Below are 27201 nucleotides of genomic sequence, written 5' to 3' on the forward strand. Positions count from 1 at the left end.
TCCCCTCGTTGAACCCTGCGCCATCCACAGCTATTTTTCTGGTTCCATTTTTTTTTTTCTTTTTTCCATCTTGTTTGTTGTCAGTGGCCACTTTACGGGCCTGGGCTAATTGCAACTTCAAAAGTTGCATGTCTTTTACCTCGTCTGATGATTTGTGTTGTCTGTCGACAAAAAGTTTCAAATGGCGTGACACATGACGATTAAAATAACTATCTTTCCCTTCCATGAGGTCAGGGTCTTAAATAAGTTCAGTCCTAACTTCAACCGGCAATTTGTCAAGCAAAGCAATTCTATAAATAACATGTGTGTCCCTTAAACAGGAGGGATGTGACCCTGTCTTATCTGTCCAAATACTTATGCAATTTTAGAAGTGAGAACTGGGATCCATGAGAGGTTTGAAGTCCGGAAGCTTTGGCACCGTTGGGGAAGAGGACGGGAACATGTCATGGATGACCACAAACACTATAGGAGCAAAAGGGGCAAATAAAATTTCAGGTTCGACATTATTCAGACCAGACCGTGTCAAAATATCATCCGATTGGTGAACCGAAATGCAACAGGCGCGTAACAATCTCACTATGTCACCACATGCCAGGCTCATGCCGTCCGTCAACTTCTTCAGCACCTGAATCCACATTTCACCGCCAGCTGCCAGTCCAGGCAGTCGTTTCTGTAAAAAACTCAAGATCTTTCAAAGACAATATTAACCCACCTTGTTGACTGGGGATCATAGGATAATTACCGGGAGCCGGGGTATATCTCATCTGACTCTTAATTCTGGTTCCAGTCTGGGACCTCGTCTCGACTCGGTCCCAGGATGGGGGCTGATAAGCCTTTTCCATCCATTTACGGGCTTCACCAGAAGTCATTAGCTTAGCTTGTCGCCTTCTTCTGCTGTCAAGTTTTTGTCTGTCAGAGGGGGCGGTGGGGAAAGCTCCCCCTCTACATCAACATCAAATTCAGAGTCAGACTCGTCACTATGTCGCGGTTCCCTCAAGCGGGAACCTCTTTTATTAATACTAGAAGTCAACTCTTCCTGCAACGTGGTTTGCCAAACCTGTCTGTCGGGCATTCGGGCGGAAACCCCCTGAGTGGCGATGTTGCCCGCTCCTTTGTCTCCAGGCTCGTCTCCTCTCGGGGAAGGTTCCTGCTATCTCAAAATTTGGCAGTTAGAATTTTGGTATTCTACTGTACCTTGTCGGTTAGCAGTCACTATTTCTTCCATGGTAGTACGCTGCTGTTGGGTCAATTCAGGTATTGCTGATGTACCCAACAGATTCACTTCGCCCACTATTTGGTACACGGGTGCTTGTAGTGGGTACGTAGGTTGCCGTTTGTAGGATTGGTTAAGAGTAGCATAAGCTGGGGGTGTCACTGGGAGCTTTACTTCCCCATTGTCTTGGTTTGTTATCTTAGCAGCTCCCTCGACCGGCAAAACTGGATATAGGGAAATTACAGGGGGGCCGCTTCTTAAATGGTCCGTAAACGAATTTAGTGGAGCGATTTGATGCGCTTTTTCACACCGAACTGCTGCCATTGCCGTTGACACCACACAAATCTCGTGAATTATTCGCCTCCATTTTTCATTCTCTTTTATTTTTTTATTCAAATTCCTTTTCTCCATCCACCCTGCAGTGCCCAAGTTTTCCTTCATTTCTTTTCCCTTCAGAATAACTTCTCTTTCTTCCTTCCGAAACTCCTCCGCTACATTAAACAATGTACATTTCTGCCTTTCTATCTTCTTTTTCTTTTTCCACATTGCCCACACACTTCTAAATTCTACTCGTGTCTTTTTCTGCTTCTTTCTTTCTTTCAATGCCAGCTCACAACTGACTTTCTATTTCATTCCGCAAATCCTCCAATGACTTCTGGTAATCACTCCGATACATATCACATTCATTCCCTCTACACTCGACTGTCCAATTCACACCCCCGAGTTTTGGTGGCATACTCATCTTATTCTAAATCGGTTTCTGGGGGTCCCAAAATCCACAACATCTACCGAAACGTTACAATTTGAAACCGCGTCCGATTTCAAGTCAGTCTAGGATGGGACAAGTAGGTACCTTTTTACCCTACTCTCTCCCAGGATTTTCTATTATTCTGGTTTGTCAGGAACCTCGTTACCCTGACTTCCGATTAATACAATAATAACAATACAACGTCTTATTAACTATTGACAATAAAACAACTGTACCACAAGTCTCCCAAATTTCGCAATTTCCAATGTGCAGAATTTGTGATTTAATCAAACAGGTTTCTGCTCACCTTTTTTTATTTCGGTGCAACGGGGAGATTTGCAGTCCAACTGAATTCCTGTCTGCTCCTCTGTCCTTTTATCTGATGTTCTTTCAGGATCACGTCAGGGTCACCATTTGAAGGAACATGTGTTTAAAATCACCTATTACTCTCGCGGTGTCCTCATTGTCCTGCAAAACGATGGCCATTTGCCGTCTCCACAGTCTTGCATCTAATGTTTATAGTGGCTCCCCGAAGTCATTGTCTTCCTTGACATCTGGTTTCAGCTGGATCAGTATCCATCCTGCTGGGAGCTTTCATGCATCACACCCCCACACCCTTATCTGATTTACATTATGCTATACTGCAATAAACATCCTTGTCTACCCTCCAAAACCAGTTACCCACTAAAACTCTATATTCTCTTCAGCTTCAATCGTAAAATTGTAGCGGTGGTGTTTATAAGGAAACGAGCGAAAATGGGAGCTTTAAAATTAATAAAACAATCACTAGTGGACGTGGGTTGATGTCATGGCTTTAGCAGCGTTTCACAAAAACAAGAGAAAACAATTGAAACCTTTAAATTGAAAGCAATTGCGGCGGTGGCGTTTCAAAAAACGAGCAAAAACGGAAGCTTTCAAATTATTAACAAAATCACGATCCTGGGTGACTGCCATAGCTTAGCGGTTAGTCAGTGGGCTAATGGTTGCTAGGTTACGAGGAACGCTAGGCTGCGCGGCTGAGGTTGGCGGAGCTCGGCGCGTACAAGAAGTGTAAACCAGCAGAAAAGTACTTGGTGGTGCTACAGACATAAACATGTTTATTGTTTCCAAAGTAACAACCATCGATTGGCCAGTGTCTTAGCAGGCGCTCGTCAGTAGCTTTCTAGCGGTAAGGGGACTAACGGCTCTCGGAAGGGGGCATTTGAATATCGAGTAATGACACAAACGTCCATGGAGAGGCACTCGAGGACACACACAATGGTACTCTATCACGAAGAAGGGAATGACAAGATGGCGTCCTTAAAGGAGCTGCGTGGTTTCGACTCTCACAAAAAGCAAAAGTAGCAGACATCACGAACTCCACGTGTTTTCACACACAAAAGAGTTAACACTCGAGTGGATATCCAAGTAAAATTTACAATGCAACAAATTCACTCTAGTTTTACTGAGAGGCTAATCTTAATTTTCTCAAGATCACAAGTGCTCACAATGCTGTGTCCATGGTAAATGAGTACGGCTCACCCACAGATTACATCTGGACGTGCCTGACATGTCGGAACATGGCCCAACCAAGATGGCGGCGATGTCTAGATTTTATTGAAAAGATCGTGTATTTCGTGTATTTTGAGTTTAACGAAACTTGTTATCATCCTCACACGGGCCGCACCAATATGTAGCGTATATTGTTTTTTGGATAAAACATAATTTCTTTAAGAAATAAATTTGTTGAAGCAGCGACGCCTGTGTTGCTTCCGGTTTAGCGTGATTTGACTCTTAACGTTATAAATCAAACTATTTTGTCTCGTAGAGGGCACCACTTCACTTTTTATATGTATAAAATTTTGGGAAAAGCGTTGACAAACCTTTTATCAGTCTTATTCTCTAAAGGTTGCTACATTTTATGAAATACGAGTCCTAGACGACAGCGGTTTCCTTATTAAACTCAAAACTCAACAAGGAGTGGAATTTTATAGAATATTTAATTACATCTACAAGGGATCTATCGGGAAAAACACATAGCCTCACAACAGGAAGAAAATAACACAAAGGGTAACGAGTCACAACATGGGAAGATAGGATTGTGTGTTGCTGTACTAAAGTTGAAAACGTGATCGTTTAATGCGTTCAGTCCGAATGACAGAGAAAGAGAGAACAAAGTTTGGATTTTGTGTAAAGTTAGTAATTTCCCCGAAATTATTAGGCACTATTATTGTATAACCCCAATTCCAATGAAGTTGGGACGTTGTGTTAAACATAAATAAAAACAGAATACAATGATTTACAAATCACGTTCAAATTATATTTCATTGAATACACTCCAAAAACAAGATATTTAATGTTCAAACTAGTTTATCAGTTTGAACATTAAACACCTGTTGTTTGCAACATCCCACAGGTGAACAGGCTAATTGGGAACAGGTGGGTCCCATGATTGGGTATAAAAGGAGCTTCCCTGAATTCATTCACAAGCAAAGATGGGGTGAGGTTCACCTCTTCGTGAACAAGTGCGTGAGAAAATAGTTGAACAGTTTATGGACAATGTTCCTCAGCGTACAATTGCAAGGAATTTAGGGATTTCATCATCTACGGTCCATAATATCATCAAAGGGTTCAGAGAATCTGGAGAAATCACTGCATGTAAGCGGCAAGGCCGAAAACCAACATTGAATGCCCTTGCAACTTAAAACTCTACTATGCAGAGCAAAAGCCATTTATCAACAACACCCATAAACGTCGTTGGCTTCTCTGGGCCCGAGCTCATCTAAGATGGACTGATGAAAAGTGGAAAAGTGTTCTGTGGTCCGACGAGTCCACATTTAAAATTGTTTTTGTAAATTGTGGACGTCTTATCCTCCGGATCAAAGAGGAAAAGAACCATCCGGACTGTTATGGACGCAAAGTACAAAAGCCAGCATCTGTGATGTTATGGGGCTGTGTTAGTGCCAATGGCATGGGTAACTTACACATCTGTGAAGCCACCATTAATGCTGAAAGGTACATACATGTTTTGGAGAAACATATGCTGCCATCCAAGAAACATATTTTTCATGGACCCCCCTGCTTATTTCAGCAAGACAATGCCAAACCACATTCTGCACGTGTTACAACAGCATGGCTTCGTAGTAAAAGAGTGCAGGTACTAGACTGGCCTGCCTGCAGTCCAGACCTGTCTCCCATTGAAAATGTGTGGCGCATTATGAAGCGTAAAATACGACAACGGAGACCCCGGACTGTTGAACAGCTGAAGCTGTACATCAACCAAGAATGGGAAAGAATTCCACCTACAAAGCTTCAACAATTATTGTCCTCAGTTCTCAAACATTTATTGAATGTTGTTCAAAGAAAAGGTGATGTACACAGTGGTAAACATGACCCTGTCCCAGCTTTTTTGGAATGTGTTGCAGCCATAAAATTCTAAGTTAATGATTATTTGCTAAAAACAATAAAGTTTACCAGTTTGAACATTAAATATATTGTTTTTGTAGTGTATTCAATTAAATATAGGTTGAACATCATTTGTAAATCATTGTATTCTGACACAACGTGTCAGAATACAACGTCCCAACTTAATTGGATTTGGGGTTGTACATTCTTATAATGCTCGTTGTGTTGTACTCAGGACCGTAGATCAGTTGGTCGGTGGGAATGGTCTTTCTCCGGACATCTGAGGAGGAAAACGAAGCAGGTTTAGTTGAAGAAAAATGTGGAGAAAAATAAAAAAAAACAAAAGAGGCAGAAGACGAAAAATTGTTGTTGTTCGCCACGCTTCGTTGGGAGGATATGACCGTCTCTATCCCAGCCAGTTTTCGGGATCCGCTAGCAAGTTCAGAGAACTCACGTTTGGCTGGGAGCGTATCTGGTACCTCAGCAGCAAGTGTTCTGGATGCTTAGCAGCGGTGATCCACGGAGGCTAGGAAGCCGGCTCTCCATCCCCAAGGCTCGCATTTGCCGAGCCGCGTTTTAACAAAAGAAAGGGGAGGGGCGGCCGTGCCGAGGTTACCCAAAGCAACCCAGAGGAAAAATCAAGTCAAGAGAGCCTGGGAGAGACGGGAGTCAGAGGTTAAATACCTCAGAGGTGTGTCTAAGGGACAGAGAAGGTTGGAGAAGACCACACCCATCGACTTGAATTTCAGTCTGCAATTTAGCCATAAGAATTGTGTAAAAGTCATATCGTAATATAAAATATTCCCAACTTTGTACTCTTACTCATAGATCAGAATGATCTATGGGTAAGAGAATGATTGTTTAAACTTTAGTCTTGGCAAATCAACTGCTTATGGTTCAATCACATTTCATGTTATTTGGGCTTCAAATCAAGACAAACAGTTCTCAAAGTCTCACAGCTGCATCTGTCAAGTTGACACACTGACACAGACATTAAGGCATACATTTGGAATATTTCTGCAGAGTTCGTGAAATATCAAAAAGGAAATTTTATCTTCAGTTAAAAACAACCCTGAATGGAAGTCCACGGGTTACAGTACTCTCAAACACCAGTGGGTGGCGCCTTGCGTGCATGTTTGAATATGAAGCAAATGGTTCATTGCGGCGGCACGGTGGACGACTGGTTAGCACATCTGCCTCACAGATCTGAGGACCGGGTTTCAAATCCTGGCCCCTGCCTGTGTGGAGTTTGTTTCCTCCCACATCCCAAAAACATGCACGGTAGGTTGATTGAAGACTCTAAATTGCCCTTAGGTGTGAATGTGTGCGCGAATGGTTGTTTGTTTATATGTGCCCTGCAATTGGCTGGCGACCAGTTCAGGGTGTACCACGCCACTTGCCCGAAGATAGCTGGGATAGGCTCCAGCACGCCCGCAACCCTAGTGTAGTGTAGTATAAGTGGTACAGAAAATGGATGGCTGGATAGTTCACTGCTGTAGTTGCGTTCCGTTGTCGAGCTGTCCCAGCTTGGTCTTCTCGGAGAGAGGATCCCCAACCTTTTGACTGCTGTCAGTTCTAACAAAGAAAAGGACTCATTGATGACTGTAAACCAAGATTTCTAGGGGACCTGATAATTAATATACGGTCCACTTGACATACAGCCTGGGTCCTCTTCGTGGCTGTCTCACAGCAGGGCGGCTTGGAAGAATGTATCTTATCAAGTTGTCGGGGAGGTTTTGGCAACTGGGTCAGAGTCACTACAAATGTGTACTCTCTTTTTGTATGCTTTTTGATTTTCCATATGTGGACGAGTCCAAAGTCATCCATACATTGCTTTAATATTTTGGCACGTTGTGGCTGGTTGCTCTTATGGGGATTTGGTTGATCTATAGTGATTTGAGTGATCTCTCGTGAGGTTAAAGTCACCTCCCATGATAATTGGAGAACTGGCTGAAGTGTGAAAATGGTATGTGGAAGATGTCACGGACGGCAATGCCGTAAGGGCAGATCCCAATAAAAAAGACTCTAGGTAAGAGGTCCGACCAATTTTAATTCAATGACAGGGCATGTGATGGCGAGACATACAAAACTAAAGGGACTCACTACCAGAGAGAATCAAAAAACAGATACCGCAGGGAGACACGACAAAAGGTCCGTGTGGTATAATCGTATAGAACCTAAATTTGGACAGCGGTCAGAACGGCGGCAAACACGGGGCAAAAACGAGTGAATATTCCGACGCCCACACAATGTTACGGTGCCCCCTAAAAAGGCTGATGATTACAATGCATGACAGGTGCGTCACCGATGTCAACGCCCACCTTCGGTCACCCAGACACTGCAACACAAAGAAAAACAATTTGGAACACAGGGCCATAATAGAAGAAGGCTGGGTCATCTTTATTAGGAGCATATACATTGAGAATTGTGCATAGTTTGTTACCTATTGTTGCCTGTATGATGATGTATCGGCCTTCTGCACTATTTATTGTAAAAAGTAGTATTTTATGAACTAGTATAGAGATTCTTCTTTGTCTGCTTCTAACCGAGATATCTTGACTGAAATTTGAATAAATGTGTCTTTTATCTTCTGATTTTGTTAGATGCATTTATTGCATTAGGAGATCGGTTTTAAATTTTGTGATATAATCCATAATCTTAGTTCTCTTTGCCTGTGATCGAATGCCATTGTACGGAGCCCCAGACATGACATGAGAGGGGGGAAAACTACTACATTGTGCGCATGAACTACTACTTTGTGTGCACAAACTACTACTGGAAGTCCTCGATTTACGAACGAGTTCCGTTCCTACGCTGGCGACGTAACCTGAATTTCTGCGTAAGTCGGATTTCACCGTTAAAGTCGAAATTTACGTTGAAATACTTCTGTTACGGGTATTGTCCCACGTGATTGTGACAGCAAGCTCAGTGTGTGTGGGCATGTGCGTCGATGTGTGAGTGAGACGGGACTGTGCAGGCTTCGTCCGGCAGGACTGTGAAGGAGGAAGGCGTGCGCACAGGTGAGTGTGTACAGTGGCAAGTGTAGTGACGGCGACAGGAGAAGAGTAGCGATTAGCGGAGGACCCGTTGACGTTGAATTTGCAGAAGCGCTAAGAAAGCCAATAAAGTAGCAAATCGGTGCTTTGTGCCTTTATTGTTGCCCCTATCCAGCTCAGCTGTGCAACGAGAGAAGAGAGTTAACCCCAAGGAGGGCAACCTCGGCCCTGGAGAAGGACGTCTCCCGACCACAGTCAGGTGACCGTAGCAGGAAAGGTTAACACTTCGTTTAAAGAAACTATAATACATTAAAATAAAAAAATAAGATGCTGTACTTACCATTACTGCTGAGAGTGTGAAAAAAGGTGGGCGAAAAAGGCAGAGATACTCCCGGCGCACAAACACAGACAAGCACTATGCACTAGCTAAGCAGAAACACTATGGTGCTGGGGACAAAATGGCGGACAAGGCACGGCGTCGTAAAGTCGAAACGTCGGAGGTCGAGTAAGTCGTAACTCGAGAACTTCCTGTATAATAAACTATTTCGTGTGCACAAAGTACTATATTGTGCGCACAAAGTACAACTAGTACGCTGGGATCGATTTTGTTTACGCAACAGAGGTGCTCATGAGGAGAGTATTCAGAAAATTAAACAAGATCATGTAAGTCACAGGAAATTTGTTCCTGGTGGTATATATTATTTTTTAAATTATTTTCTCAACTATATTTTACATTCAATTTAATTTATGATTATACTTTTACCAATACATTTTAGACCAGGGGTGCCAAACATTCAGCCCGCAGGCCAAAACTTGACCGCTGGGGGGCTACAATTGGGCCCACAGCGTGAATTTTAAAATGAAAAAATACAGACGACATTGTGGCGGTGGGGACTAAGTATAATTTTGAGAATTATTTGCTCATCTAAAAAAAGGAGTTGTAATAATTCCTAGCTCTTCAGTAAAACTGAAATACTATACTGTATTTTTCAGTTCCAAATACCTGTGACTTATAGTTGCAAAATATTTTTTTTAAACTTGCAAAAAAAGGTGAACCTCTGCAAACTGTTGTAGACTTGACTCTTTATCTGGAGTGAACAAGATGTTTCACATGGAGGGTCATCAGGTTCTCTAAGATATGGTCTGAGCATTCTCTATTAGAAACGTAGCTGTAAACTTAAATGTCTGATGTTATATAAGCGCACTCACATTATTGCCAGCTTCCAAATCTGTTTTTATTGTCTTACACTGTCCATTGTGTTATCATCTGCATTAGGCATTTGTAATTTGTTGTCCAAGAATTAAACACAGAAGTAAATAGTCTTGGAGATAATAGTTTGTTTCATCATGTCTAATGTTTTCTTTTTTTTTTTAAATATAGATTGACAGCTCGATAATTGGGGAAATAGATGATGCTGCTTTGGCCTCTTACATTCCAGCCTATGGTGATAGGATTGCAACAAGGCGTTTCTCAGTGGAAAAACAGAGAAGAGGTGGAGATGATACAAAAAGACTTTCCTTTTTCCAAAAACTTTTTTTGAGGGAGAGAGAGAGAATACAGTGAAACCAACAAATGTGTACCTAAAAAATAATAAGCGAGCCTGGAAGACAACCAGAAAAATAGAATTAGGGTGGATACATGACAACAAACAAGTCAGAAAACGCAGCGGTGGAGGAACCAGAGTTCTGGATATTAACAAGAATGCCACTAAAACTGAGATCCTGTCTCAAGCAAAACAACTGTTTTTCCCGAATGAGAAGTCAACAATGGGAAAGTGGGAAGAGTTCAGTCATGACATCGTTAACTTTCAGGAAGCACAAGTCTATGAGTACGTAAGTCTGCGGGAGTGTTATGACACACACAAACTAGCTTTGTTAAGATTTTATTTGTTCACAAAGACCTTTGGAGATGACCAAGAGGAAGGAGCTGACATACCGACAGATGAGCAACATGAAAACTCAACAGAATGTGGACAAAAGAAACAAACAATGGAAAAGGTGGAGCAGCTGACGTGGAAAAGACATAGCAGTGAAATAAGTCAAATACACACTACGGAAGATGATGAGCTGAGCACTGCAGCTGTTCAGATTATTGATTTTACGTCTTTGTGTAATACATCAGAGGTCAGTTTTGGTCCTTTGACAGGGGGTAAATTTTTAGGTGATCTTGATGATACACTCATACATGATCCAAACCTTGCAATAGAAGACGAACAACTAAACATCCCCACTTACACCTCAACTCCTAATGATGCTGAGACAGCTTTTGGTAGACCACCAAGTCCTGCCTTTGAACTTTTACATGTGAATGTGAAACTTCACAGAGTAACTCTCTTAGATGAACTTATTACCCAATTCAAGCAGTGATGACAAACTCTGTGAAATACAGCTTTATTGATGAAATGGGGGCAGATGCTGATGGTGTGTCTAGGGATGTATACGCTGCCTTCTGGACAGAATTCCTAGACTTTGCAGCAGAAGGTCCAGATGTGAGGGTGCCATCACTCTCCCCAAAATGGCAAGAGGAAGAATGGAAATCTGTTGGCATGATATTGGCCAAGAGACTGAACGACCATGGGTATTTTCCATTTCGGCTGGCACAAGCCTTTACGGCAGCCATCATATTTGGTGAACACTCCATTTCATCTGATTTACTGTTTGACTCCCTGATGTTGTATCTTAGTCAATCTGAGCGTCATCTTTTGTCCACTGCTTTGCAAGAAGCTGTTATCGGCGATGATGAGGAAGAGTTTCTTGATCTTATGGATCGCATAGGAGTAAGAACAGTACCAACACAAGATAACTTGAGAGCTGTGCTTATCCAGGTTGCACACAAGCAAATCATCCAGCATCCAAAATATGCATTGGATAATATTGCAGAGGTTGCAGGACCAACACTCAGGAAGTTTTTCTCTAATGTAGAGGATATGAAGAAGCTGTATGAGGACATTAAACCGACAACACGAAAAGTGATTAAAATGATAACAGCTTTTCCAGCTACTTCAGCAGAGAACCAAAGTTTGCGATTTTTACATCAGTACATAAGGGGATGGGATGAAATAAGTCTCCGGAAGGTGATGAGATTTCTGACTGGGTCGGATGTTATCTGTGTAAAATAAATTCAAATCACTTTCACCTCTTTGGAAGGGCTAGCGGCCCAACAGTGGAGCTGCCTGAGCTTCGAGCTGAAATGGAGGCAATATTGTCCAGCAACACTCATGCAATGGACACAGCATAAGAGTAAGTGACTGATGTTCGCATACACATTTTTCTGTTCCCCATTCAGCCAGCTATGATTGTTTAGACTGTGAATGTGGGCCATAGCATATAAAGAGAATATTTTGTTAGCTTAGGGTCTGTGTAAGTAATGCAAGAAACAATAACTCACACAAGCACAGATTAATTGAAAATGTTCTTTTTTACCCTATCAAAAATTCACTTTTGTTATCAGTCTAGGATGGATGGGAATGTTTGTACGTTAGAAACACCATTGTATTTTTGCTGTTAAATTATAATAGAATTTGAATCTCTACCTCATGTCAAATGTTAATACGACAGTGTTTGTGAGTCTGGTACAAGGTGATTTGGGATTTTATGTTTGTTTTAAAAACAGATTATGTGTTACCTGTTTAGTCATGTAGTTCAAGAGTCCTGCTCTGTGAGACATTATGTTTCAACCTGCAATCTTTAAATTGGACATGTTTCTTTGCCATGCTTGCATTGTTAAATGTTACGGGTATTACATATGTGCAAACTCAAGTAAAGAACTTGCTATATTAAAATATATTCATAAGTATGCTTCATTTGCTGAAAGTTTAATGACAACTGGATTTTAACATAAATGTAGAGTGACATGGCATTCAAATACCTAAAAATACAGTAGTTGATCTGATCTGTTTATATGTTTGAGAGATGACATGATAAGCAAATACTAGCCATCCATCCATCCATTTTCTGAGCCACTTCTCCTCACTAGGGTCACGGGGGTGCTGGAGCCTATCCCAGCTGCCATCGGGCAGGAGGCGGGGTACACCCTGAACTGGTTGCCAGCCAATCGCAGGGCACATAGGAACAAACAACCATTCGCACTCACAGTCACGCCTACGGGCAATTTAGAGTCTTCAATTCATGCATGTTTTTGGGATGTGGGAGGAAACCGGAGAGCCTGCAGAAAACCCACGCAGGCACGGGGAGAACATGCAAACTCCACACAGGTGGGGCCGGGGATTGAACCCGGGTCCTCAGAACTGTGAGGCTGATGCTCTAACCAGTCGGCCACCGTGCCGCCTAAGCAGATACTAATATTCAGCAAATTTTGTTAAGTCTAATTGTTTTGCTGCAGATTACACAGACAGCCAATTCACAAGAGAACACCCCCCCCCCCCCACCCCCAAAAAAAAAAATCAGGAAGGTATCATTCCTCAGTGCTATAATAAACAAAAACTAAGTATCAAAAAAGAAAAAGGTTTCACTGCTCGGTATCAGCAGATATTGTGTAAGAGCTACATTTGACATTAAGCATACACACCATTATAGACACAATGTATTAGAAACCTTTATTTATAAATGATGAACACAATGCACCCAAGATTCCCCATGTTTTTTCATGCATACATTGGACGTTTGCTTTTCTGGAATAGAAAGAAGATATACGAGGCACAACGTGGAGATGTCCATTTGGAGCAAATTCACAGTAATTTACTGTTTTAATACCCTTTACAGTTAAATTCATGGTCCGTAAGGTCTACCATTTTTGGAGGGTTACATGATCCTGTCATTTGATCCTGTAGAGCAGGTTGTGTTCATGAAATCTGCGCTCGTATGTAAGCATGTAAGAACATGTAAAGCTCGGTAAAGCTCGATGGCTTCCTCTGGAGAGGTGGGTGGATGAAGACTGTTTTCTACCGTGGCGAGACAACAAATGTCAAACACTGTATCATCACAGGGGTACGGTCCTCTCTGAAGGCATTCTCCTCTGCAGATCTCTGTCTTTTCTCGAGATACCTCTTTCAAGTACTCTCTGGCTCCAAAAAGTTTGGGTAGGGTGTACATCATCACTGGGCGCCCACCTGGAGATGCAGCATTTCTGCATGGGAGAATTCTGTGTTCCAGAGGTGAACAACTTCCTGCAGTTCTCGCTAAAGAAAAATAGTGATAAAATCAGCTCGCACATTTTATATACCAACTGCAGTACATATGTTGCACTTAACGAGCCAATGTGTAGTACAAATCAGCTCCAATTTAAACATCTGCACAATAGTAGTCTTAACTATTAATTAAAACATCAAGATACCGACATAAACATTTTATTTCATTTTACAATTTTCATTTAGGTAATTCTAATATATTATGCTGACAATACTGTCTGATTAAGGTTTTGAATATAGCCTACAAAGAGTGAGCTCTTGACACTCATTTCTAAGTATTAGTACCTCACCAAAACTAACCCACAGGGTGGTATTCTACTTCTTTTTGTGAAGTACAATATGGAAGTAGGTAGACAATTGGCAGAAGGGGGGTTGCAGTTCTTACCTCTATTATTTCAAGACATGTGAACTGAATGATACTTTTGTCCAGGAAGTCACCAGAAAAGAAGTCTGAGTCTTTTAAATCTTGGAACAGCTTCATCCAAAACTGTGCATGTTGCCTCCTTAAAAAGCCCCACCAGTTCTCTATTCTTTGGTTGTGATTGCTCGATCCATACAGAAAACATCTGTGCGAAAAGTTGTCCAGATGGTCGTGCATCAAGAACATCTGCATTTGCTCAATAAAGCAGTTCTCGGTGCCAAGGTCCGAACGAATTCAGGCAGAAGTCCCATTCCTTGATGACACCTCATTAATAAAGTATCCAGCAATTATCTTCGGATCACTGTTTGTCGAGTAAGCATGTAGCCATATCACCATTCGTGAAAAACCATCTATTGCACCATTGATACAGATCCCATATGGTTTGAGTTTGTCATAAGAGTCTACATGCCACAAAAGGTTTGGGCCGGGATTGTGGTACATACGCCGGCGAAGCCGATTCTGGTGCCTCAGTTGCACACCGTGCGGGTCCAGTATTTTCATCAGTCTCCTGATCGTCTCTTGAGTCACCACGTAGCCAGCCTGAATGCATTTTAAATGCATCATCTTGTATACATGGAGCATACCATATCTGTCCAACTGATTCTGGACAAACATTGCTGTATTGAGCAGATCTGAATGGGCTTTCCTCCTGAACAAACGCAAAGCCCGAAGGTGCCTGCGTAATGTCGACAAACTAATAACAATACCATCTATGTGAGTCAAAGACAGGAGTATCTCCCAGTGTCTTAAACCCATATTAAAATAAAACTTGATCAAACTGAATAAGCCAGTCATGTTGCTTACTACGGATTCCGCAAAGAGTCACTTGCAGTTCGCAGGTTCTCGCGTGAGTTCGATGTGTCCCGATAACTCAGAAAAAATTAGTCTGAAAAACAGGTGGAAAAAAATTAGTCCGAAAAACAGAAAAAAATAGTCAGAAAAACAGGTGGGAAAAATTTGTCCGAAAAACAGAAAAAAATAGTCAGAAAAACAGGTGGAAAAAAAATTTGTCAGAAAAACAGAAAAAATAGTCAGAAAAACAAAGCCCTCAAAAAAATTACTCAGAAAAACAGTATTTTTTTTTTTTTTATCCAAGTGAATGCAATATGCTTCCGTACTACCTTCCGTATGTTTCAGTACTGTGTATGATAGTATTTCTGTTGCGTGTGTTTGAGAGTATTTCAGTTTTGAGTGAAAGGTAATCCTGAACTATGTTACTGACAGCCCCTCATACAACAGGCTACATAGGTGTTCAAGTTATTGTTACAACTACCTACACCACATCCATCACCCACATCGAGGTTGTGAGAATGTTGTTAAATTCCCTGCGAATATTTGGATAGCTGTAGTAACCAATGGGCACATCCACATGTGTGAGACTGTGGATGGCAGAGGAAATCTGTGGTTTCTACAAACTCAATAAATATGGCTTTGTCCAAAAGATCGGACCCAGTACAGAACCGCAGGAGATGCTGGAGAGCGTTGTAATCAATTTCCCTGATGTACCTTTTTAGGTAGCAAGAAACCGTTAACTGGGCTGCTGTCATGTCCTCTGGAAAGTTTGGAAGCTCCTTCACTGACTTTGCATTTGTTTTTTTGTGTGCAATGAAATGACGCAGACCTTCTGGTGGTTGTAAACGAGCTACAGAACCCACAAGAGGATGCCAACACTTAATTACATACATTGGGGACTGAATAATTACCTTGTGTCCGATTTGTGTCAAAATGGAGAGCAGTGTGTTCTTGGTAGGGACTTGCATTCGTGTACATCAAGTACATCCAGTAATTCATCTGTGTCCACTGAATTAAAGTCCTCCAAAGCCTTCAAAAGGATAGCTCTTTCCTCATGTGATACGTACAGCAAAAAAGAATCCTTGAAACTACTGGTTGTCAAGCCATACAGCAGCTCTTCCAGAAATGGTACAGCAAGTTTCACTGGAAAGTAAGCAGCTCAAAGACCCCTTATGATGACGACAAAAAATGGACTCAGATTTCCCTTGCCCGGACGCGGGTCACCGGGGCCCCCCTCTGGAGCCAGGCCTGGAGGTGGGCTCGAAGGCGAGCGCCTGGTGGCCTGCACCCATGTGGTCCAGTCGGGCACAGCCCGAAAGGGTAACGTGGGTCCCCCTTCCCATGGACTCACCACCTGTGGGAGGGGCGATAGGGGTCGGGTACAGTGCGAGCTGGGCGGTGGCCGAAGGTGGGGACCTTGGCGATCCGATACCCGGCGACAGAACCTGGCTCTCGGGACGTGGAATGTCACCTCTCTGGCAGGGAAGGAGCCCGAGCTGGTGTGTGAGGTCGAGAAGTTCCGACTAGATATAGTCGGATTCGCCTCCACGCACAGCTTGGAATCTGGTACCAGTCCTCTCGAGAGGGTTTAGACTCTCTTCCACTCTGGAGTTGCCCATGGTGAGAGGCGCCGAGCAGGTGTGGGTATACTTATTGCTCCCCGGCTCGGCGCTTGTACGTTGGGGTTCACCCCGGTGGATGAGAGGGTAGCCTGGGGCAGGGGGATGGGTCCTCACTGTTGTTTGCGCCTATGCACCAAACAGCAGTTCAGAGTACCCACCCTTTTTAGAGTCCTTGGAGGGGATGCTGGAGAGCGCTCCCGCTGGGGACTCCATCGTTCTGCTGGGGGACTGCAATGCTCACGTGGGCAATGACAGTGAGACCTGGAAGGGCGTGATTGGGAGGACCGCCCTCTCCCCCCGCCTCCCGTTCAGAACCCGAGTGGTGTTCTGTTATTGGACTTCTGTGCTCATCACGGATTGTCCATAACAAACACCATGTTCACGCAAAAGGGTGTCCACACATGCACTTGGCACCAGGACACCCTAAGTCGCAGTTCGATGATCGACTTTGTGGTCATGTCATCGGACTTGCGGCCGCATGTCTTGGACACTCGGGTGAAGAGAGGGGCAGAGCTGTCAACTGATCACCCACAGGTGGTGAGTTGGCTCCGATGGCGGTGGAAGATGCAGGTCCGACGTGGCAGGCCCAAACATATTGTGAGGGTCTGCAGGGAACGTCTGACATAATCCCCTGTCAGAAGGAGTTTCAACTCCCACCTTCCGACAGAACTTTGTTCCGGGAGAGGCAGGGGACATCGAGTCCGATTGGACCATGTTCCGCGCCTCCATTGCTGAGGCGGCCGACTGGAGCTGTGGCCGTAAGTTGGTTGGTGCCTGTCGCAATCCCCGAACCCGTTGGTGGACACCAACGGTGAGGGGTGCCGTCAAACTGAAGAAGGAGTCCTATCAGGTCTTTTTACCCTGTGGGACTCCTGATGCAGCTGTTGGGTACCGGCTGGCCAAGCGGAATGCAGTTTTGGTGGTCGCTGAAGCAAAAACTCGGGCATGGGAGGAGTTCGGTGAGGCCATGGAGAAAGACTTCCGGACGGCTTCGAGGAAATTCTGGTCCACCATCCGGCATCTCAGGAGGGGGAAGCAGTTTACCATCAACACTGTATATAGTGGGGATGGGGCGGTGCTGACCTTGACTTGGGACGTTGTGAGCCAGTGGGGAGAATACTTCGAAGACCTCCTCAATTCCAGCGACACGCCTTCCCATGAGGGAGCAGAGTCTGGGTTCTCTGAGGCGGGCTCTCCTATCTCTGGGGTTGAGGTCACCGAGGTGGTTAAAAAGCTCCACGGTGGCAAGGCCCCGGGGGTGGATGAGATTCACCCGGAGTTCCTCAAGGCTCTGGATGTTGTAGGGCTGTCCTGGTTGACACGCCTCTGCAACATCGCGTGGACATCGGGGACAGTGCCTCTGGATTGGCAGACTGGGGTGGTGGTCCCCCTTTTTAAGAAAGGGGACCAGAGGGTGTGTTCCAACTACAGGGGGATCACACTTCTCAGCCTCCCTGGTAAGGTCTATTCAGGGGTGCTGGAGAGGAGGGTCCGTCAGGAAGTTGAATCTCAGATTCAGGAGGAGCAGTGTGGTTTTCGTCCTGGCCGTGGAACAGTGGACCAGCTCTACACCCTTGGCAGGGTGCTCGAGGGTGCATGCGAGTTCGCCCAACCAGTCTACTTCTGTTTTGTGGACTTGGAGAAGGCGTTCGACCGTGTCCCTCGGGGGGTCCTGTGGGGGATGCTTCGGGTGATTCTAAATTTCTGTTTTCCACCAACAGATCCTCAATATCCTAATCCTGTGCATTTTCAGTGAGATCTAAAACTGAAAGCTGTCTTATTGTGTGATCTTCCTCCACTCCTACTGAGGGTTGCTGTTCTGTCTTCTTTTTGGTACACAGATAAAGTCTCAGAATTCGGACCTTGCTTTGGTCATACAGCTCTTCTACTGTATTGGACACGTCAACATGCATCTGTGAACTCTCAATATGAGTTGAATAGTGTGCCAGCCTTGTGTTACTTTGTGAATGGCCTTCAGGGAAAAAAAGATTTTCAGCCATAACTTTGATACCCGCCACTGTTATATCAACAAAAAGGTGCATGGTTCCTCCACCACTCAGAGACTTCACCTGTTTGTATCTTTCTTCTTGTTCATCAACATCCATCCAGCCAACCTCAATTTTCACACTCTTCTTTTGGCATTTGTATTTCCTGCCAATTTAGATCTCTTTTTAGAAGCATCCCGTCCTCAGCTCCAGACAGTCTTTGTCTTAGCCTAGTCACTAACGTGTATGTGTTCACTGTGAGGGGTAAAATGCAGAGAACAAATTTTGTGTGCATGCATGCATGTTCATGACAATAAAAGGTGATTCTTCTTCTTGAAAGTATAGATTCTTTTCTGGATGGTGACTTTTGTGACAATGCCGCTTGTCTGCAAGCGGCAAGACTCTATCTCCAACTTCGGGGACTGTACTTTGCCAGGTCACTGTCTGTCATTAATGGAATGACAGTTTCATTGTTCTGAAAAAAACAAAACAAAAACAAACAAAAAAATCAACAAATAATAATCCAAGTCAGTAAGTAAATTAATAAATACATTAAATGCAGGCGCCACGGTGGCCGACTGGTTAGCACATCTGCTTCAGTTCAAATTCGGCCTCGCCTGTGTGGCCTTTGCATGTTCTCCCCGTATCTGCGTGGGTTTTCGCCGGGTACTCCTGTTTCCTCCCATATCCCAAAAACATGCGTGGTAGATTGATTGAAGACTTTAAATTGCCCATAGGTGTGAATGTGAGTGCGAATGGTTGTTTGTTTCTATGTGCCCTGTGATTGGCTGCCGACCGGTTCAGGCTGTACCCCGCCTCCTGCCCGAAGATAGCTGGGATAGGCTCCAGCAGCCTGCGACCCTAGTGAGGATAAGCTGTAAAGGACATGGATGGATGGATGGATGGATTTGATTACATCACAAATTTAATCAACAACAATTATTTTTTGTGTGTGCATACCTGAGTGATTAAAATTCTGGAAGAATTATTGAAAATAATAACAGATTGGGCCAAAATTCTGATTGTTTTTCTGCATTAAATCTATTATCCAATAAAAATGTTCTAAGAACATTTTTGTCAATATTATAATCTTTTCTTTGGAAAAAATGCACAACACAGACATATATGGCAAGCAGAGACAGTAGTTGTAGTGGCTTACATTTTCATCTTCAAGTGTCTGGACCACATCCTCAAGTTTGTGCTCCATTAAAAATTCATGCAGCCGAGTATTCATAGTTGACCTCAAAACCACAGGAAAATAAAATAAATTAACGTGTACACTTATTAAATACAGAAGTAGATTTTCCAGATTTTTAATCTACAAATCTCCATAATGCCACATGTTCCTGTTGTTATTAATATTCGACAAAAAGCAAAGCTACTGTAAACTATGCCAATATAGCACCCTAGATGTTTGATTGAGATCTGTAGCATTTCATAATGAAGGACTTTTACATATTGTGCATGTCTGCAATTACATCTGATTACAGAGTGATATTACAAATAATATATATAATGCAGCCCTATGGGGGGCACAAGTCAGTGCAAACTGTAGGCCGGTCCCAAGCCCGGATAAATGCAGAGGGTTGCGTCAGGAAGGGAATCCAGCTTAAAACCTTGCCAAACACATATGAGCGTTCATCCAAAGAATTCCATACCGGATCGGTCGTGGCCCGGGTTAACAACGTCCGCCACCGGCGCCGTCAACCTGCGGGGCGCCGTTGGAAATTCAGCTACTGTGGGTCGAAGTCAAAGAAGAAGAGGTGGAAAGCGGGTTCTTCGGCAGAAAGAGAAGAGGAAAGTACAGAGCCAAGAACTGAATGTGGGGACTTTAAATGTTGGGACTATGACAGGAAATTCTCGGGAGTTGGTTGACATGATGATTAGGAGAAAGGGTGATATATTGTGTGTCCAGGAGACCAGGTGGAAAGGCAGTAAGGCTAGAAGTTTAGGGGCAGGTTTTAAATTATTTTACCATGGTGTAGATGGGAAGAAAAATTGAGTCGGGGTTATTTTAAAAGAAGTAAGTAAGTACGGCATCCAGAAAAGGAACTTGGAGGGACAGATGGTGGTAGACTTTGCAACAAGGATGCAAATGGCTGTGGTGAACACTTTTTTCCAGAAGAGGCACGAACATAGGGTGACCTACAAGAGCGGAGGTAGAAGCACACAGGTGGATTACATCTTGTGCAGACGATGTAATCTGAAGGAGGTTACCAACTGTAAGGTAGTGGGAGGGGAGAGTGTGGCTAGACAGCATAGGATGGTGGTGTGTAAGACGACTCTGGTGGTGGGGAGGAAGATTAGGAAGACAAAGGCAGAGAAGAGAACCATCTGGTGGAAGCTGAGACAGGACGAGTGTTGTGCAGCTTTTCGGGAAGAGGTGAGACAGGCTCTCGGTGGACGGGAGGAGCTTCCAGAAGACTGGACCACTGCAGCCAAGGTGATCAGAGAGGCAGGCAGGAGAGTACTTCGTGTATCTTCTGGCAGGAAAGGAGAGAAGGAGACTTGGTGGTGGAACCTCACAGTACAGGAAATCATACAAGGAAAAAGGTTAGCTAAGAAGAAGTGGGACACTGAGAGGACCGAGGAGAGGCGAAAGGAATACATTGAGATGCAACATAGGGCAAAAGTAGAGGTGGCGAAGGCCAAACAAGAGGCACAATGATGACATGTATGGCAGGTTGGACACTAAAGAAGGAGAAAAGGATCTATACAGGCTGGCCAGACAGAGGGCGAGAGATGGGAAGGATGTGCAGCAGGTTATGGTGATTAAGGATAGAGATGGAAATATGTTGACTGGTGCCAGCAGTGTGCTAGATGGAAAGAATACTTCGAGGAGTTGATGAATGATGAAAATGAGAGAGAAGGGAGAGTAGAAGAGGCAAGTGTGGTGGACCAGGAAGTGGCAATGATTAGTAAGGGGGAAGTTAGAAAGGCATTAAAGAGGATGAAAAATGGAAAGGCAGTTGGTCCTGATGACATTCCTGTGGAGGTATGGAAGCATCTAGGAGAGGTGGGTGTGGGGTTTTTGACCAGCTTGTTCAATAGAATTCTAGCGCGTGAGAAGATGCCTGAGGAATGGAGGAAAAGTGTACTGGTGCCCATTTTTAAGAACAAATGTAATTGCAGAGCTGTGGCAACTATAGAGGAATAAAGTTGATGAGCCACACAATGAAGTTATGGGAAAGAGTTGTGGAGGCTAGACTCAGGACAGAAGTGAGTATTTGCAAGCAACAGTATGGTTTCATGCCTAGAAAGAGTACCACAGATGCATTATTTGCCTTGAGGGTGTTGATGGAAAAGTACAGAGTAGGTCAGAAGGAGCTACATTGTGTCTTTGTCGATCTAGAGAAAGCCTATGACAGAGTACCCAGAGAGGAACTGTGGTACTGCATGCGGAGGTCTGGAGTGGCAGAGAAGTATGTTAGAATAATACAGGACATGTACGAGGGCAGCAGAACAGCGGTGAGGTGTGCTGTAGGTGTGACAGACGAATTTAAGGTGGACGTGGGACTGCATCAGGGATCAGCCCTGAGCCCCTTCCTTTTTGCAGTGGTGATGGATAGGCTGACAAATGAGGTTAGACTGGAATCCCCGTGGACCATGATGTTTGCAGATGACATTGTGATCTGCAGTAAAAGCAGGGAGCAGCTGCAGGAACAGTTAGAAAGATGGAGGCATGCACTGGAAAGAAGAGGAATGAAGATTAGCCAAAGTAAAACAGAATATATGTGCATGAGTGGTGGGGGAAGAGTGAGGCTACAGGGAGAAGAGATAGCAAGGGTGGAGGACATTAAATACTTGGGGTCAACCGTCCAGAGCAATGGTGAGTGTGGTCAGGAAGTGAAGAAACGGGACCAAGCAGGTTGGAACGGGTGGAGGAAGGTGTCAGGTGTGTTATGTGACAGAAAGGTCTCTGCTAGGATGAAGGGCAAAGTTTATAAAACAGTGGTGAGGCCAGCCATGATGTACGGATTAGAGACAGTGGCACTGAAGAGACAACAGGAAGCAGAGTTGGAGGTGGCGGAAATGAAGATGCTGAGGTTCGCTCTCGGAGTGACCAGTTTGGATAAAATTAGAAATGACCTCATCAGAGGGACAGTCAAGGTTCGATGTTTTGGGGACAAAGTTAGAGAGAGCAGACTTCAATGGTTTGGACAAGTCCAGAGGAGAAATAGTGAGTATATTGGTAGAAGGATGATGAGGATGGAGCTGCCAGGCAAGAGAGCTAGAGGAAGACCAAAGTGAAGGTTGATGGATGTCGTGAGGGAAGACATGAGGGCAGTTGGTGTTGGAGGAGGATGCAGGAGATAGGCTTACATGGAAAAGGATCACGCGCTGTGGCGACCCCTAACGGGACAAGCCGAAAGGAAAAGAAGAAGAAGAAGAAGATAACAAATAATATATATATCATGCAACCATTCAACTGCATAGGGACAGTCTAGTCACTGTTTTGCTTGTTAGTGAGATATATTAAATACTGTATTTACCTCCACCAATTTGAACCAACCCATGAAACTTGAAGTTGCAACTTCAAGAAGAAACTACTTCTTGTGCGAAGTAGTAGTTTGTACATACAAATGAGTAGTTCGTGCGCACGAACTACTATTACTACTTCTCCTCACTAGGGTCGTGGGCGTGCTGGAGCCGATCCCAGCTATCATCGAGGAGGAGGCAGGGTACACCCTGAACTGGTTGCAGGCCAATTGCAGGGCACATACAAACAAACAACCATTCGCACTCACATTCACACCTCCAGGCAATTTAGAGTCTCCAGTTCATGCATGTTTTTGGGATATGGGAGGAAACTGTGAGGCTGACGCTCTAACCAGTCGTCCACCGTGCCGTCCCTGCAATTTATCAGCAACAGTAATCCAATGGGCGGCACGGTGGACGACTGGTGAGCACATCTGCCTCACAGTTCTGAGGACTGGGGTTCAAATCCCAGACCCGTCTGTGTGGAGTTTGCATGTTCTCCTCATGCTGGCGTGGGTTTTCTCCGGGCACTCCGGTTTCCTCCCACATCCCAAAAACATGCATTAATTGGAGACTCTTAAATTACCCATAAGAGTGAATGTGAGTGCAAATGGTTGTTTGTTTATATGTACCCTGCAATTGGCAGGCTACCAGTTCAGGGTGTACCCCGCCTTTCGCCCGAGGTTAGCTGGGATAGGCTCCAGCACGCCTGCGACCCGAGTGAGGATAAGTGGAACGGAAGATGAATGAATGAATGAATGAATAATCCTACGCTATATCACCAGGGGGCCTGTGACGCTCTTGAGGTGGTCCAGCACGAGACGTTCAAAGGACTTCATAATGACAGATGTCAAGGTGACAGGCCTGTAGTCATTTAGACCCGAGATTGCAGGTTTCTTGGGGACTGGAATGATGGTGGAGCGTTTGAAACAGGATAGTACTTCGCACAGTTCCAGAGATCTATTGAAGATCTGAGTGAAGACTGGAACGAGCTGGTCTGCACAGACTTTGAGGCAGGATGGGGACACATGGTCTGGGCCTGCCGCTTTGTTAATCTTTTGTTGTTTGAAGATGCGTCTCACATCCTGTTCGTGGATGGGTAACGCAGAAGTCGGTGGTGTGATTGTGGTCGGTGGTGCAACTGGGTGGGAAAGTGTCCTTTTCAAATATGCAGTAGAAGGTATTCAACTCATTGGCTAGTGTGCTATTGTTCTCAGTTTGGGGGGATCGTCGCTTGTAATTTGTCAGTGATTGGAATGCATGCCAGACTGATTTAGAGTCGTTAGCGCTAAACTGTTTTTCCAACTTTGCTGCATCTTTGCAATGTTAATTTCTTGAGTCAACTGGTTTCTAGCTCGATTATACAGGGCCCTGTCCCCGCTTTGATATGCGTTCTTCTTAGCTTGGCGAAGCTGCTTAAGTTTGGCAGTGAACCACGGCTTGTTTTTGTTAAATGACTTTGTTGGTACACACACATCTTCATGAGTGGCCAGTATTGGTCAACAACAGATATGCAAATAGTGCAGCGTGGTGAGACTACTACAGTGAGTCCACAAGTAATGTATAATTGGCCCCACAGAAATGTGACAACGAACTCAAGTCAAAAAATTGCCAGCATGTTGTCATGGAATTGTAGGTTAGGTGTTTAAGAAGTTGATTGGAAGAGAGAAGAAGCTGTTGGAATGTCTGCTAGTTCTAGTTTGCATTGATCGGTAGCGCCTACCTGAGGGAAGGAGCTGGAAGAGAAACCGGGATGTGGAGGGTCCGAGAGGATTTTGGAAGCTCTTGTCTTAGTTCTGGGAGCGTGCATGTCCTCAAGGGTGGGTAGAGTACCGACAATCCTTTCAGCAGTTTTGATTGTCCGTTGCAGTCGGAGTTTGTCCTTTTTTGTAGCAGCACCAAACCAGACTGTGATGGAAGAACACAGGACTGATTCGATGACCCCTGTGTAGAACTGCCTCAGCAGCTCCTGTGGCAAGCCGTGCTTTCTCAGAAGCTGCAGGAAGTATATCCTCTGCTGAGTCTTTTTGAGAACGGAGTTGACGTTGGTCGCCCACTTCAGGTCCTGAGAGACTGTAATTCCAAGGAACTTGAAGGTCTCGACGGTTGACACAAGGCAGCTGGACAACGTGAGGGGCAGCTGTGGCAAAGGATGCCCCCTGAAGTCCACGATCATCTCTACAGTCTTGAGCGTGTTCTGCTCCAGGTTGTGTCGGCCGCACCACAGCTCCAGCCGCTACACTTCCTGTCGATATGCAGACTCGTCACCGTCCTTGATGAGGCCGATGACAGTGGTGTCATCTGCAAACTTCAGGAGTTTGACAGCCAGGTGCGGGATGCTGCGTGGTGAGGGAGTTAGGAGGCAAAACAGAGGAGGAAGCAGAAGAGGCTGAGGAAAAATGCACGTTCCTGATGAAATACTGGAAGAGCCCCACTTGAAGGCCATGTTCTCAATCATGGGTTTAGGTGTTTTTTCCCTACTTTTTTCTACTCTTTTTTTTTTCTTTTCTTTTCTTTTTCTCCTTTTTTTCTTTTCTTTTTTTTCTTTGTGCTATGCAATGCTGTCTTTTCCTTTTTGTATCACAATCAGATGAGGTCTGTCAACAAATTACAGTACAAATAGGAAAAGCGTAATTGCTAATCTTGTCCAGTCTCTTGCAAGAAATCCTCTACATACACTTAGGAGTAAGTTACAATTTGAAATAATTCTCATCAAAACTGTAGCCACTTTTTTCATTTGAACATGCCTCCAGAGTATATTGTTACATTACCGATGGCACTGACATGTTCATTGAAGCAGATATTTAGTTTTGAGAGCTGAACAAAGGATTTTGAGCAAGAGACGGACTTTTGCAGGTAATCCATGGTGTTTTGCTATTTTTTTTTTATTTTGCTTGAATTATTTTGAGAAATGCACTTAATTGTTTTACAAATTTCAAGACTGATTCAAGAAATGTACCAAAGCGACTGAGAAAAACTGTAAGCAAAGTTCATTTGTATTTAACTTTTAAGTACAGTCGGCTAGAATAAATTGGTATTTAATATTAAGAATGGTTTTGTTTTAAACATTTAAGGATGATTTTTATTTAATGCTTACATGCAATAATTAAATTTTATCAAGTATTATTTTTTTCTTCCTATATTTTAGCGCAGTGTTAATGTTTAAATTACATACTGTTAAGAGTGGGCTTATAATAATAGAAATAAAACCACTGTGTCATTTTTATTAACATTTGGGCCTACTACATTACTGTATTTTAATGTTGGTCATGATGGTGGTACTTGAAGAGCTAAGTATTTTTTTTAGGTGGTAATTGGTGTAAAAAGTTTGAGAACCACTGACAAAGCTGATAAGAAGTGATTCGGGTTACACAGAAAAAAACGCACCAGCAAATACTAACATGAGAACTAGCTGACATTCCAACAGCTTCTTCCCTCTTGCAATCAACTTCTTAAACACCTAACCTACAATTCCATTATGCGTTTGTTGTCACATTTCTGTGGTGCCAATTATACATTACTCGTGCACTCACTGTAGTAGTCTCGCCATGCTGCACTATTTGCATATCTGTTGTTGACCAATACTGGTCACTCATGCCAGAGTAGCATTTGCTCCATTTGCACACTGATTGAGGAGTATCTGCAACATTTGCACAATCAACATTGTCCCAGATTATCGCACTACTCGCTTGAAGTCTCGGTGCCCTTTGCACAATGGTCATTGCACCGGACTATTGCAATATCAGTCTTTCGAACTGCTCTAAGTGCGAGAGGACTCTGCATCTTTTTGCACGATTGTCAAAAAAAAAATAAAAAAAAAATAATGTACCGGCATTACCAGATAACTAGCAACCCTTTATTGCTCAGTGACTGTTTTACACAGACTGTCTTAATGTCTCAAAAGTGTTCTCTGTCAATTGACTGTCTGTTGTCGTACTAGAGCGGCTCAAACTACCGGAGACAAATTCCTTGTGTGCTTTTTGGACATACTTGGGAAATAACGATGATTCTGATTCTGATGAGTCGGTAGATGCATTTTCTATTATTTCATCTGCTCAATCTCCCAAGGTAATTTTATGTGGGCTAAACACAAGTAAAAACATATTACTGTTAACTGTGAAAGGTCATGCCACCTAATCTATTTTATAGAGTGTTTGAGGATGCAACACCAAGCAGGACAGTGATGCAGCGTCGTTGCTGAAGTCTTGACAAATGACTGCTGCAAGATGGCGGATACCTTGACGAATGATCAATCCGGCGGCGAGGGATCGAGGGTATATATCTATGGTTTGCATGACAAACACCCATAAGCCTTTACCAACGTCACTTCCGGTATTGCTGTTGGCGGGTAGACGGGGATTGCTGACGGTTTGCTAGCTGGGCTGCCGAAGCTATTGTATTAGTTAGCATATAG

At 43.8% G+C, this 27201-nt stretch overlaps 1 protein-coding gene across 1 annotated transcript in view; it reads left to right on the forward strand.

Annotated features, from left to right (window-relative positions):
* LOC133415087 (chromobox protein homolog 1-like) overlaps positions 1-27201 on the forward strand; it is a 59526-nt gene that overhangs the window by 271 nt on the left and 32054 nt on the right. The window lies entirely within an intron of this gene.

The sequence above is a fragment of the Phycodurus eques genome, chromosome 16 (genome assembly GCF_024500275.1).
Source record: "Phycodurus eques isolate BA_2022a chromosome 16, UOR_Pequ_1.1, whole genome shotgun sequence".
Taxonomy (NCBI): Eukaryota; Metazoa; Chordata; class Actinopteri; order Syngnathiformes; family Syngnathidae; genus Phycodurus; species Phycodurus eques.